This window comes from Pipra filicauda, unplaced genomic scaffold (genome assembly GCF_003945595.2).
Source record: "Pipra filicauda isolate LSUMZ 115617 unplaced genomic scaffold, ASM394559v2 scaffold213_size2393758_pilon, whole genome shotgun sequence".
In the NCBI taxonomy this organism is placed as follows: Eukaryota; Metazoa; Chordata; class Aves; order Passeriformes; family Pipridae; genus Pipra; species Pipra filicauda.
The window spans coordinates 942,782-955,737 of record NW_024104325.1 but is presented as its reverse complement, the minus strand read 5'-3'; the positions used below and the strand labels follow the sequence as shown (position 1 = coordinate 955,737).

Below are 12,956 nucleotides of genomic sequence, written 5' to 3'. Positions count from 1 at the left end.
TGTTGGTCCTTGCTAGTGTGCAATTAAATATCTGGGAGAAGGAAATTCATGCCACTGTTTTCCTCTGCTGCCTTGTACACTCTCTGCATCTTCCACCTTTGTGTTATTCAGGGATCAATGTAGCATACGACCCAGAGGCTGAACACCTTCCTGTCAGTGGCATTGTGCATGCAGGAATTTTTATTCTTTCTGTTTTCTATTCTGTCCTCTCATGTATCTTGAGAACCAGAAAACGGTCTCTGAATACTTGTAATTCCACTAATGCAATTTCTTCTCTCAGTTCTGGTTTAGATTTCTGTTTTAACTTGCATTCAGGGAGACCAACCACATCATGCTCTTGGGAAATGGACCTTGAGTTTTTGAGAGCTGCCTCTGCTTAAGAAAGCACAGTGTTTGCAAACCTGTGTTTTTTCAGGCTTCAAAAGATAAAGACATGTCAGAACTCACCTTTAAAACAAGCTCTAATTCACCTTCTAAAATAAGGTCTGACCCGAGGTTTCCACGTGGGGAATAAGGGATCTCTGTCAATATAGTACTCCAAATGAGCAATCATTTGGAGGGGCAAGTGCCTCAGGGCCATGTCTTGTCTTTGCTATCATTTTCCTCCACAGTGGCACCTTTCATTTCCCTAGCAAGGCTTTCAGTTTGCACACGGAAAGCTGTAAGAATTCATGTCAGACATGATAACAGGACTCTACAGACATTATGCCACAGAGATTTCTAGGAGTTAAGTGCCTAAATAACTGTGGGTCTGGATCTATATACCTAAGAATGATTTCAGCTATTTTTAACTTTAGCCTCTACATTCTCACTTTCTTTTTTTAATTCAAATGAGCAGTGAGAAATGTTTAATGCCTTATTTCAGACCCAGTGAACCAGGGTCATGTCAGCCTCTTGTAATGATTTACCACTGAATGGTAACTGTGTTGTGTTTTTCACCAGCAATCAGAAATGCAGTTCTGAAGTCTGCAAGAACTGCACGAGGCCAGAGACAGGCTGGATTTAAGGCTCCAATTTTTCTTGTGAGCAGGATACCACAACAAATTTAATTAAAGTGCCTCAATCAATCAAAGTGCTTCAATGTGTGCTTCATGAAAGGAGATTCAGACCTACTCCAAAACCCACTGATTTCACTGGCTGTGAGATACAGAAAACCCCATTGTTTGTATCCCAGCCCACTGACAGACATGGCATGCCAGCAGCTGATGGCATGTGCTTTCTGAAGGTAGCTTTGCTGCAGCCTGGAGTCCCTGCTGCTCTCCCTTCCTTCAAAAAGGGGCTCCTGCTGGGCTGGCAAAGTTTGTTAGCTCACCAAAATCACAGAGCTGATCCTTGGCTGCACAAGGCCTACTGCTGGGAGGCCGCCTTCTGCTAGGGGAGTGCCACAGGATATGTTGCTAACTTTCCATATTAATGACATAGCACGAGGCTAAGCAGCAGGGGCTGCTGTTTGAGAATCTCACAAGACACCAGAACTTTTACTTATTCCTTCTGCTGCTGCTTTTCTTATAAGATCATCAAGAATTTTTTCACTTGTTCCTGAGAGCTTTAGCTTTGCCTTCTTTCATGAGGAGGAGGAGTTGATACCTTCTGCTGCCTCCTCTGACCCATAATGTGGTCACATCCCAGGAGGACAAGCCCTTTGCCTCACTATTCCTGCAGGTAAACAGTGAAATCTCTTTCCCTTTTTTTTTTTTTTTTTTCCATGTGTGTGTGAATGTGAGTGTCCCCACTGATTACTGGAGATTTATACTTCTGCAAAGGAATTGGCTCTTCTGAACCACCTCTTCACTGGGATTTTGGCTGGTTAAGCATTGCCTGTAGTAGTAGCAGTGGGTAGTAATAGCTGCCTTCACAAGAAACATGCATTTCTATCAATAATGCTCTGTATGTAGGGTTTGCTGCTTAATTGATTTCAGCTCTGAGGTCACTGAACTGTTCTGTTCAGCCAAGAAAGAGAAGCTGGCCATACATCAATCAGAATATAACTCTGTTGGCTGCTCCCTTGCATGAAGCCAAGAAGGAAATCAGTGCAAAACAAGGAGAATTACGGAAATTAAAAGCTGTTCCTTCTTCCTGAGGCATAGTGTCCCCTTGCACAGTTGTTGTGTTTAACAAAAGTGTGACATGTAGGCACCTGCAGCACTAGAAGGATTGAAAGTCTGATGCATTCTAGATACTCCAGGTTTCATCACTTCAAGACTCAATTGCCCTCCAAGCTTCTGTCTTCAGAAAGGGGTAAGACGCTGATCTCTCTACTTTTTGCAGTCACTGAATTCAAACCTAACATCCATGAACTGCTCAAGCACTTGCCATTCAGGAGGAGGAACGATTCACATGATGTGATTTGGGATCAACAGCAGTTTGGAGTGGAGACTGTAGTTGAGGAGAGAGTGAAGATATGGGGGATTTCATAAAAATAAAAGACAATGTTTATTTACAAGCAATGGGTTGGACTTGGTGGTGATGACCTTGCCTACACAGAGCAAGTGTCAAGCAGAATTCTCCATTTGATTCTGCTGTATTCATCTAATGATGAAGTAAAAAAGAGGTGCATTAGTCAGAAGGACGGGTTCCTGGGTAACACACCCAATTTGTTCTTACAGGATAACTACCATAGCAAGTACCAGACTTCTGAAACAGTCCAGAGAAAAAGCCTCTCAGATCCAAGAAATTTAAATTCAATGAATGTGATGTGGCTTGCAGTTAATTCCCTAGGAAGTAATGAAATAGATAATTAAAGACTGGACAGCTACCTTAGGTAAAACATTATTCATTAGAGTAAAAGCACTTCAGATAAACTGTTTTCAGGCCATGAAAGCCAGGTCTATGTCTTTCTGTGCATCACTACAGCTGCCCAGTTCCAGATGGGGGAATGAGATCTTCTTTCTGAAGGTCCCACCATAGCTTGCTTATGCTTGAGAAGGAGGAAACTTACATTAGAATGTGGAAAAATCCAGGAAGTGTTAGGGTTTTGCTTTACTCACTCCTGTCCAACAACATTACTCCCTGATTGCAAGCCATAGTCTTCCTAGCCTTGCTTACCTTGCCTCCTATGTCATCCTCAAAGACCTGCCCTGAACTTTCCTCTGGTAGAACAGTGGCAAAAAAGACTCCCTCAGAGAAGAGAGGTCTTCTCTAAAGGGGATGGATTCCCCTAAGTTAAAGAGCCATGGGATGTTGCGAGGATGCAGTGAGGGTGAAAAGGGGTCATCCAGGGAAAGCCTTTGGCAATGGAATTTGATTAACACCTTCCTTTTGAGAAAGTAAAAAAATATTACTGATGTCAGGAAGAGAGTAAGTCCCAGACATGTAATGGACAGTGCTCCAAAGGTAGTAGCAGAGCAGGCAGCAAATTGCTTCTCTGAAGTATGAAAGCATTTACTATTCAGTCAAGTCAACTATTGTAATTTGTAATTTCCTAAAAGCAATTTCTCAGGAAAAAAGCCTACCCAATAATTAAAAATACAAAAAACCCACTTTAAATAAATTTACCAATCTGAAGATGAATAACAGCATAACAACATCTGTGCACACATCAGTGCTCCCACCCACACATCACTGCAGTGTCGTTAAAGACCATGGGGATTATGTAACAACATCTCTGTAGTGGGTTTGAGCACATTCTTTCTTACCTAACACTTGTCCCTGAACAAGACATCTCTAGTCTGAGTTTAGGTGTGTGGTACTTGCTCCATTCAGTTCTGACCCTTACAGCTAATTTTACATTGCAGTGGAACCAGTGCTACACTCTGCCTGTTTTAACATCCTATAGGATGTGCTAACTAGAATAGTCACTTGGCATTGCATCGTGACAGAAAACAATTATTTCTGTCCTTACCGTGTGCCTTCTTGTTCCTTGGACATGAAAGACTAAGGGAGCCATAATACATTACAAGAAGCAAGTATCACCCTAGGCCTTTGTCAAAAAATCTGTCTACCAGCTACATCAGTTCAATCAGCCTCCATGTGAATTTTTTTTCTCAAACCATCTATTTTTACTAGGTCACAGTAAATCTCTTTTAACCTGCAAATACTGATCCTTAGCTAACATAAAATAATCTGACACTGGAAATTTCACACCTTGGATGCCCAAAGTGAACCATGTGGAACAAAATGCTGCCTTATCCTATGGAATGGGTGAAGGGTGAAGCATTGTTTCCTTGCTTACAAAACATCTTAAAAAGCTTTTTTGTTGTGGCATTGGTTCTGTACCCCAAACAATGTGAATAGGGCTGCCAGCGTTTACAAGGGATACAAGGACAACACAGGCTTTGTAGGGAGAAATTGGTGTTATTTAGTCTCTTTTATAGGATTTGTGGGATGTTCCTGTTGTAGCTCCTATGACTCGGAACTTTGTGGGTGATCGTGGTCCTTGCTTGTTCCCTTGACTTAAGATTGATGCAGGAGTGATTGTGTCTTGGGAAGGAATGGCCTGTCAACCGCCACACTGTGCCTTTAACATCACAGGGAGGCATCAGGACTAATCAGGAAATAAATCAGGTTTTCATCATTGTAACTGTGAAACTGTTTCACCTCTGCAAATCAGTGCAACAGTGCGATGAAAACACAATTAATATCCTCTAGAAATTCCCCATGTGCATCTTTCCATCAAGATTATAGGCAATAAAATTAATAATGTTTCCAAACAATTAAGCCATAATGAAAATTGGTAAACTTTCCAATCCTTTTGCCATTACTACTGACTGACTCCATCTCTGAAGCTTTATTAAGAACATTTTTAAGTAGGACAAACATCAGCAGGGCATAATTCAGGTAGAGTTAATCTTGTCTCACAGTAGAAGGAAGGAGCAGATGACATCTTGAGATTCCTTTCAGGCCAGTTTTTCTTCTAAAACATTTTGAAAATCTGTTTTCTTATATCAGCAGTGATTTGTATTCATGTTGCATGGATAGAAATGAATACACCGACTTCTTGAAATAAGAAAGACAGTCTCTATTGCATTCAGATCAGGTCCATTTTTAACTTTTAGGGATTAAGATATTCAAACACTTGGAAAATATCTTACTTTGACATAATGGATGCTACTTTGCTGATTTTTAATGAGCAAAACCTCCTGTTTGATATATTCTTGGTCTAAAATACTAATTGATGAGTAAGCTTAAAACATAAACAAAAAATCTTCCTGTAGTTCAACATTATTTTCATTCTGCTCATTTTAAGTCTTTCTTTTTCCACCTTATTTAGCATTTGAATTGCAATTCATCTTAAATGACTTAGAAGGAAATACTTTTGCAAAAGAGTAAATCATCATTTCCTTTGTGTAAAGCAATATTTCTTTTCTTAATCAAACACCAACCTACCAAAAAGCCAGAGAAGATATTTGTTAATTTTTCCCATGTTTTCTCTGACAAGATGAATTTAAAATTTAGATTTTACATAAACAGAAAAGAAAAAGATCAAATTGTATACAAATTCTTCATAATCTTTTAATCACATACAAACTGACCTTAAGTACTTTTCAAAACATCTCTACTTGTGAACAGTAGGAAAAAATTAGTATAGAGAACACTACCAAAGAGTAGTAATGGCACAAAACAAGCCACCTAGTTTAGTTTTTTTGTTTCTCTCTGCGTGACTCTTCCCTTCTGATTTTTCAAGGTCTTGGTGTTGCCACCTTGGACCTTTGTTTAGAAAAAAAGCCATAATCCAGCCAATTCTGAGTAAGTGGTATTACCCCAGAGTTGATCAAAATACTTATGTAGAGTAAGAAGTGACTTTCAAATTCATCAGAAAATGGCGTTGCAAATGGAATCAGCGACATGAAGACAAACTTAGATTTTCAAAAGGTAATTGAATAACAGAAATGAGTTTCTTAAGATGAGCTTAATTGAGAGGTTTGGGTGTGCCCACAGAACTCTGCTGCTAAGTTTGGTGGCTTGGGCTACTGTACAGGGGCTTGTGATGAAATGCAAGAAGATGTTAGCAAGCACAGGTGTCTGAAACCACTGTTTGGAGTTATGCTCCAAGGACAGGTTGGGTAACTGCTCTGGACACATATAATTCCCTCTCACATATAGGTACAAGAGTTTTGGAGAACTCTCTCATGTGCGGAGTTCTTTGCCCTTCAGAGGTCAGTATCTACACATATAAGGAGCCAAGTGCATTGCCAGGCAGTAGGACAAGTGGGGACATGGAGATTAAGGAACCACAAAGGTAGAAGAGTTTGGATTTCTCAGGGACTTCTGGTTTGCCCCTATAAATGTGAGCTGATGTTATCTCTCTCTCCTACATAGACATCTTTAGTTATCATGAAACGTAGAGGCATAGATAGATAAAATACATTTCACTCATTTTTAGAGCCTAAAATCACCAAGTAACATAACACTTGAAATGCATCAGGATCCATTTGACATGTTCTTAAGTGAAGTGAATTGTAGTGCTGCCTTTCATGATAGGCTATCCTATAGATCCACAGAAGAGAGAATGTTCTACCACTTTCTGTGGAGCACGCAGGATTCCGTCACACACACCTGGTACCTACAGATACTTCTTTGGGCTGTTGCCATGTTATATCTCAGGAGGAATTCAAGGGCTGAATCACTGAGATTATTAACTACCCTATTGTTTTCTTCATGGCCAGTGTACATAATTACCCCATCCGAACTTTACCAAAGATAAGGGGAGACATACCTTTTCTTTTCAGGCTTCCTTTAATCTTGCCCTTCCCTATCAAGGCTGTTTTGTAGGGTGACGGTATGTCTAATTAAATCAAAAGATAAGTTCTTTGCTTTTGTAGCTAGACAGTACTTCAGACAATCAGTGAAATCTTTTATTCACCTTCATTTTAAACTAGATTGTTGTGAAAAAAATACTTGCCTTGAATGCTCTGATTTATGATCAGATCCTTTCCTAGTTTTGGAAACTCATAAAATGGGACAAAATTTACTGTGGGGACGTGATGGATGAAGGAGGTTTTGCACAAGGAATGACAGCGTTGCCTGGAATTTTATGAAAATGCAGATACTGAGTTATTAGCCTGCTTGATTAATTAACACTTGTTTATGTTCTGTTTCTTTCAGCCTTATTTCAACACCCTAGAACTGATTCTAATAAAAACCCTTAGAGAGTTCTTTTTCCTTCCACGCACTTAACTCATGATTGCAAAGATCATTACAACTTTTGATTATAATCTTTAATTAGCAGGAAAATATATGTGTTGAATTATTTAGTTACTGTTCATTTTCATCATCAAGTTTTGACAGCTTTTACATTAATAAATCTTTCACAGACCTGAAGACCCTGGGTAGCCTTGGATGTAGTTGTCTAAGGACTTCTGTTAAACACTTTTCCTGCCAAGGACCTTAAAGCACTGTGTGCTACCCAGGATTTTTCACTCCCAGGTGAGTTTCCTGATCCCTAGCCTGTCTGTTCTGCTCACTTTATGGCTTAATGAATTTTTAAGAGCTTTCCTTCTCAGTGGAACTGGTTCAAAATGAGAGGAGGAGATAACATCTTTGCACACCCTGTCATGCAAGAGTGGTTGGCCTGAGGCCAAATTTGTCACCTGTCTGCTGTATGGCCTTCTGGGTTGGTTCTGGAGCTGCTCAGTTGGTTTTCCACAGAGAAAAACTTTGAATTTAGCTTATTCTTTAAAATGTTCTCAAAGGAGCCTTTACCTGCCTCATAGAAGTGCCTGAGGGCTTCTATGCTTGATCTAGCATCCTTTTTCTGTTAAATGTACGTTTTTGGTGAGTGAGTAAATAGGCTGAGATTCTCAGAAGGGCCCCAACATCCCTGCCAAGGCCTTTAGGGTTGTAGACAGCAGAAGTTAAAGGTCTTCTATGGGTTGATCCATTTATGTAAAGCAAAGTCTGTATCCTGCAAGGGGCTTCAGATGGGAGGATTCCTAGTTTCTTGCACAAAACTACATTAAACCTGATGGGTGTCCCTGCCAAGTTATAGTATAAGAAAAAAGCCTCTTACACTGGACCTGTGCTTGTTACTTAGGACATAATGCAGTTCCAGTTTGTTCAGCTCCAGGGTCACCGTCCCAGCTGCCATGTAATGCTGAGTACAGCTGCCAGTAAACAGAATTTCTGTGTTCTGAGATTCTCTGGCATCGTCTGAGCCTATCAAGATTTTAAGCTGTAGATAGGATGCTGAGGTTTAGCTTTTGTCTGATTATTGGCTTGATTTGTTTTTACTATTCAATCTGATAAAATGACAGTGTTTATAATTGCAAGCACTGTGGGTAGTTGTTTTTAAGTGCATGTATTTTATTAACTTTAACGAGCAAATAAGCACCTACTTATCTCTTTCCACTGTAGAAAGAGATGCTCCCCAAATCTTTAAATAATAATAAATAATACAGCCACAATGGAGCTCTCAGACTGGAGTAATTGCCCCATATGCTATTATACCCATACAATAAACCATTTAAAGCTGTTTTAAATACTTCCTGTCATCACTAGTGGTGGAAAAATAATTTTGCATGGTTCATTTGCTGCAGTACTTAGTTTTCTTTACTGCTTCTGGAAGGAGTGCTTCTTATCAGAAAAATGACTATAGCAAGACTGTGCTATTACATGTTTAGTTTCCATCAGGAACTTTTCAATACAAATCAAACTCGAATCAATGCAGCAGGGGAGTGCTTGCAATGGAATAGCACAATTTGTTCAAAACAGGGTGATGCTGACTAATCCTCTGGAGACTTTGGAACTTCAATGATTGTATGAGTTATACAAGAGTATATTATTAATAATGTACTCAGTTGCTTTTTCTAGCTTGTCAACTTTTTATGCTAATCTTTTCACTAAATGGGTTGTTTATACGTATCACCCTTCATTTAAGAAGATGTTTAAACTGTGGTGTTACTTTTTTTTTTTAAAGGACTTGCAAGTCTGGCATCTCTGTAAGGGTAGAAAGGATTAAAATGGTATTCTTGACAACAGAAATAATTAAAGAAAGGTTCTTGAGAGCGTACTTGTGTTCACAGTATTGTTATCATTACGTTTGCTGAGATGACTCTTAATAAAACATCAGAAATGCAGAAACAGCTTTACTACTGTCATCAAATTTCTAGTGTCTGTTGCCCTCTGTGAGCCCTCAAATACCAGCCAGAAGTCTGGGAAGTGAAGGAAAGAACTAGTCAGAGCACAAATTTCGTGGAGAAGTGCAGTGCTTTGTTTTGAAAGAGTAAAAAAAAGTGAGCATAACAAAGAACTGTTCCCAAACCTGAACCTGCCTCCTGAGCAGCAGTTAAGCACTTTGGCTGATGAGCAGATGAGCAAAGCAGTAGGAGAGCAGTTAACATGGCATCAACCCTGAGCATCATGGGAACCACATGACCTTCAGCTAGAGAAGCCAGAAGAGAGCAAAGAGGTAAGAAGAGCTTTTTTACTTTTTGGCTGCTTGGGCTGTGGGACTCTTGGCCTCATATGCTCCATGTGTAAAGGATCTGAGAGGGAAAATTAGCATTTCCGAGTATGCTTCTGAACAGCATTTCCGCTTCTGCTCTCAAGTTTACCCTGACTAGCAGTACACTGATCCCAACTGGTGCGTCATCACCGCCCAGCGCCTCCCCAGCTTGCAGGGAAAAGGAGATCCTTACAGCACTGCCTCCCCATTTGCCTCCCTTCTTGTCCATCACACCCACCAAAGAGCCCCAGTGAGGGTGCTCAGGGATACTTGGTGTGAGCCCTTTGTGGTCCTGTCCTGGGCCTTCTCAAGGGAGGTTTTTGATGCTCCAGCAGGGAAGGTGATCATGCTCCCATGCAGCTGGAGTTGGGAGGGGACCAGAGTGGTGGGGATAGAGGTGCCATCCTCAGAGACAATCCCAGCTACTGACAACCACCTTGTCCCTGCTCTGTGTTTCTAGATAACATGTAAAGCTCGTCACCCTTCTGCATGAGCTGATGCATCAGCTCCCTGCCTCTGTTGCACATGTCATGTCCCTGTGGTTGCAGGAGGACTCTCCCACTGCTTGTGGGATGATGCCCTTGGCTACTCTGTACAGTGGAAGAGGAGCTGGTAAACAGGAAGAGAAGAAGTCAAGTTTAATGTCAAGTCAATGAAAAGCGGGACAGGAAAAATGAGATTGGAGGATGGAGATAAGAAGTGATCCCCCCACTGAGATATGCAAACATAGTAAAAGTCAATTAATTAAGAGGAATTAATTAAAAGCAAGTTAATTAAAGATTAATTGATTGATAATTAATTTCATAATCTATACTGCTATAATTAAATTCATTGATAAATTAGAACTAACATCTATTTATTAAAATGTCAAATTTTAAGTCTGTGTAGTGAGTTTGCTGTCATTGATTTTTTTTTTGCCTGATAACTGCAAATCTTCCTAAACTTCAGCCTGAATTAGTTACTGACCACACTTGACCAGTTATTTCTCATTTCCCTTTAGAGAGGAGTGTATGTTTTGCTTGACTTGCTATGATGGCACTTTCAGCTGTCAGCTGTCCTTCATGCACTCCAAGTGCAGAGGTGTAAGAGGTTACCATGCCCATCTGCCTCTCCCTTCTCTCTCAGGGTGCTTGAGTCAGCAATGGGAGTGAAACCAACAGCTCTGAGCTGGGCTGCCTACATGTTATCTTTTTTCAGGGAGGTGAGTACTGCCTTGTATAGCCTCAGCCTGGTTTTTTTCAGTGACAAATTAACCCTGGACTCTTCTTTTAATTTGTATATTCTCTTTATATGGTAAAATGGAAAGAGGTTTTGTAACCTATGGGAGAGCCCACCTGCCAGCTCTACAACTTGACTTTCCTAGTTCTTCATATGATGTACACAAGTTGCAGCTCCTGCTCCTTTAGAGAGGTGGCAATCCTGACAATAAAAGAGCCAGGAGGTGGTTGCTGTGATTGTGGTTGATATCTCAGTGGACATTTCCTGTCCATGAATGACTGCCTTAAAACACTTTGCTGCATTTGACCTGTCATCCTGTGAGTAGCAAGCTTTTATTTATTCAGCTGACGTGTGGGACTCTGAGTGTATCCACTGCCATTTACAAGATATTTAAATGGTGACAGTAATTATTATAATCCTTCCCTTCAGTAGCACGCTTGAAGCCTACTCTTTCCATTGACATAGCTGATCTAACTGCAGAATAAGTCACATGTTAACAGCTGGACTAGAAAACCACCCACAGATGTTGCTTAATAGAAGCCTGAGTAAGTCCACCCACTGCTGGTACATTTAGTCCTTCTAGAGGAGGCAGGTGTATAATCTAGGAAATGTTCCAGTTCAGCCTTTACAGACATGAATCATTAATGTTTAGTGCAAAGAAATAATGTCTTTTTTTACCCAGGGGGGAAAAAGACCAAAAGCATGGAAAAAAGGGTGAGGACATTGGGGAGAGAGCTCACAAGTAGAAAGGAGCCAATTTTTCTTTAAACCAAGGCTAGGTACTGGATTGTACTATGAAAAATAACACAGCAGTCTCTCCCAATACTCTGAGATATTTTTTCTTGTCTTATCTAGAGCATCCACACTGTCTGCAAGCCAGGGTCAGAAGCATCAGGCTCTGAATCAGCTGAAATAGGCACTTTCTGCTGCTGGTGACTCTCGGAGGTGTCCTGCTCTAGTTTTGCTTGAGAGAAACTGGCTCCTGAACTTAGAGTCTGTATGGCTCTCTTTGTTCCCTTTGTCTGCTCCCTGCCTGCCTTCCTATCACACCCAGGCAGTGGGACAGCCCCAACTTTGCCTGCTGCAGGGTTGGAGGGACACTTGGGGCAGAGGAAGATGGTTGGTATTGAGGATCATCCTTACAAAGCAGTGCAAAACAGAAAGAGGTTCACTGGCCTGTTTTCAGAAAAGAAGAGACTTCCAGGACAAAGCCCAAAAAATTATCCACTCATGGAGTCCTGTGTATTACCATAACCCTCACATAGTACTGAAAATGGCTAAGTAAATAATAGAGAAGCTATCTTTTTTTCCTCTTCTGATTTTTTTCTCACTGTGTTATGACCCTTTACCAAAACTGGAATATTTTGTAAAGGTAGAATGACTAAAACCTCAACAGGTCAACTAATTGCAGGCAATGGGGGAAAATCTCAGAATGACCATCTCAAATCTTGTCTTTGAGTGAGAACTTTGAGACAAAAGCCATTAATTAGCTTTTTGGTGTTACTGGAACATCACCCAAATTGTGTGACCTTGGCAAACCAGGTTCTTTTGCCTTTGCAAACTGGCATTTTCTCCTCTATTTGCAGCAGCTCTGTGCTGCTGTAAACTGGCTGAGTGTGTGACTCAAGACCATTACTTCAGTTCTCTCCCCTGTTATTTTGTTCTTACTTAAAAAAATACATTTAAGAAAAGAAGCAGAAGGAAATGGGCATTTCAGTTTTGATCACTGTGAATTACTAGAGAGACGACAGACTGTGGATCTTCTGTCTGGTCCCTACAAGGTGTGTGTAATGCAGTTAGTCACAGGGCACCATAGATAGACACTTCTGAACTGTAAGGCACTTCTGTGACTAGCAAATGTGCTGCAGCCTCATCTGGGGAAATAGCCCTTTTTCTAGTGTGTACAACAGAGCTGGCAAGGTGTTTCCTGCTTTTGCACAGAGCTCTTAGTTGTGGAGCCATAAGCTTCACTTGCCATTAATCAAGAGCTGAGTTAGCCATAAATTTTCATGGGATTGTTGACTTCTTAAGGAGGTTAACAGAGTTCTAGTTCCTTATCTATTTTTGTTGGAGCAAATATCCTTGTCCTGGAAAAACTAAAATCAAAAATCTCTTGTTAAATTTTTAAAGCTCAAATTAAAACCCTCTTGGGAAAAGCACTTGACTCTGGGGATGAGGAATGGGTTGTTTTGTTTCCTCAGTTAGGCTAACTGTTTTGGAAGATTCATCCAATGACTTATGTCTGCTCTTTGTCAAACAAGTGGAAGAGTATTGACTCCAGCCCTCAGCCATTTTGGGGCCTGGCATGGGTTTGCTGGGAAATATCCAAGGAGAATCAATGGCAGCTGATTGAATG

The 12,956-nt window shown here is 40.6% G+C and overlaps 1 long non-coding RNA gene across 1 annotated transcript; it reads left to right on the top strand.

Moving 5' to 3' along the window:
• The first annotated feature begins 1,555 nt into the window (after window positions 1-1,555).
• LOC120323224 lies at window positions 1,556-10,579 on the top strand. The gene is made up of 4 exons (XR_005563497.1): window positions 1,556-1,662; window positions 7,254-7,365; window positions 9,048-9,346; window positions 10,508-10,579. It is a non-coding gene; the product is annotated as an uncharacterized LOC120323224 (long non-coding RNA).
• The last annotated feature ends 2,377 nt before the right edge of the window (window positions 10,580-12,956 follow it).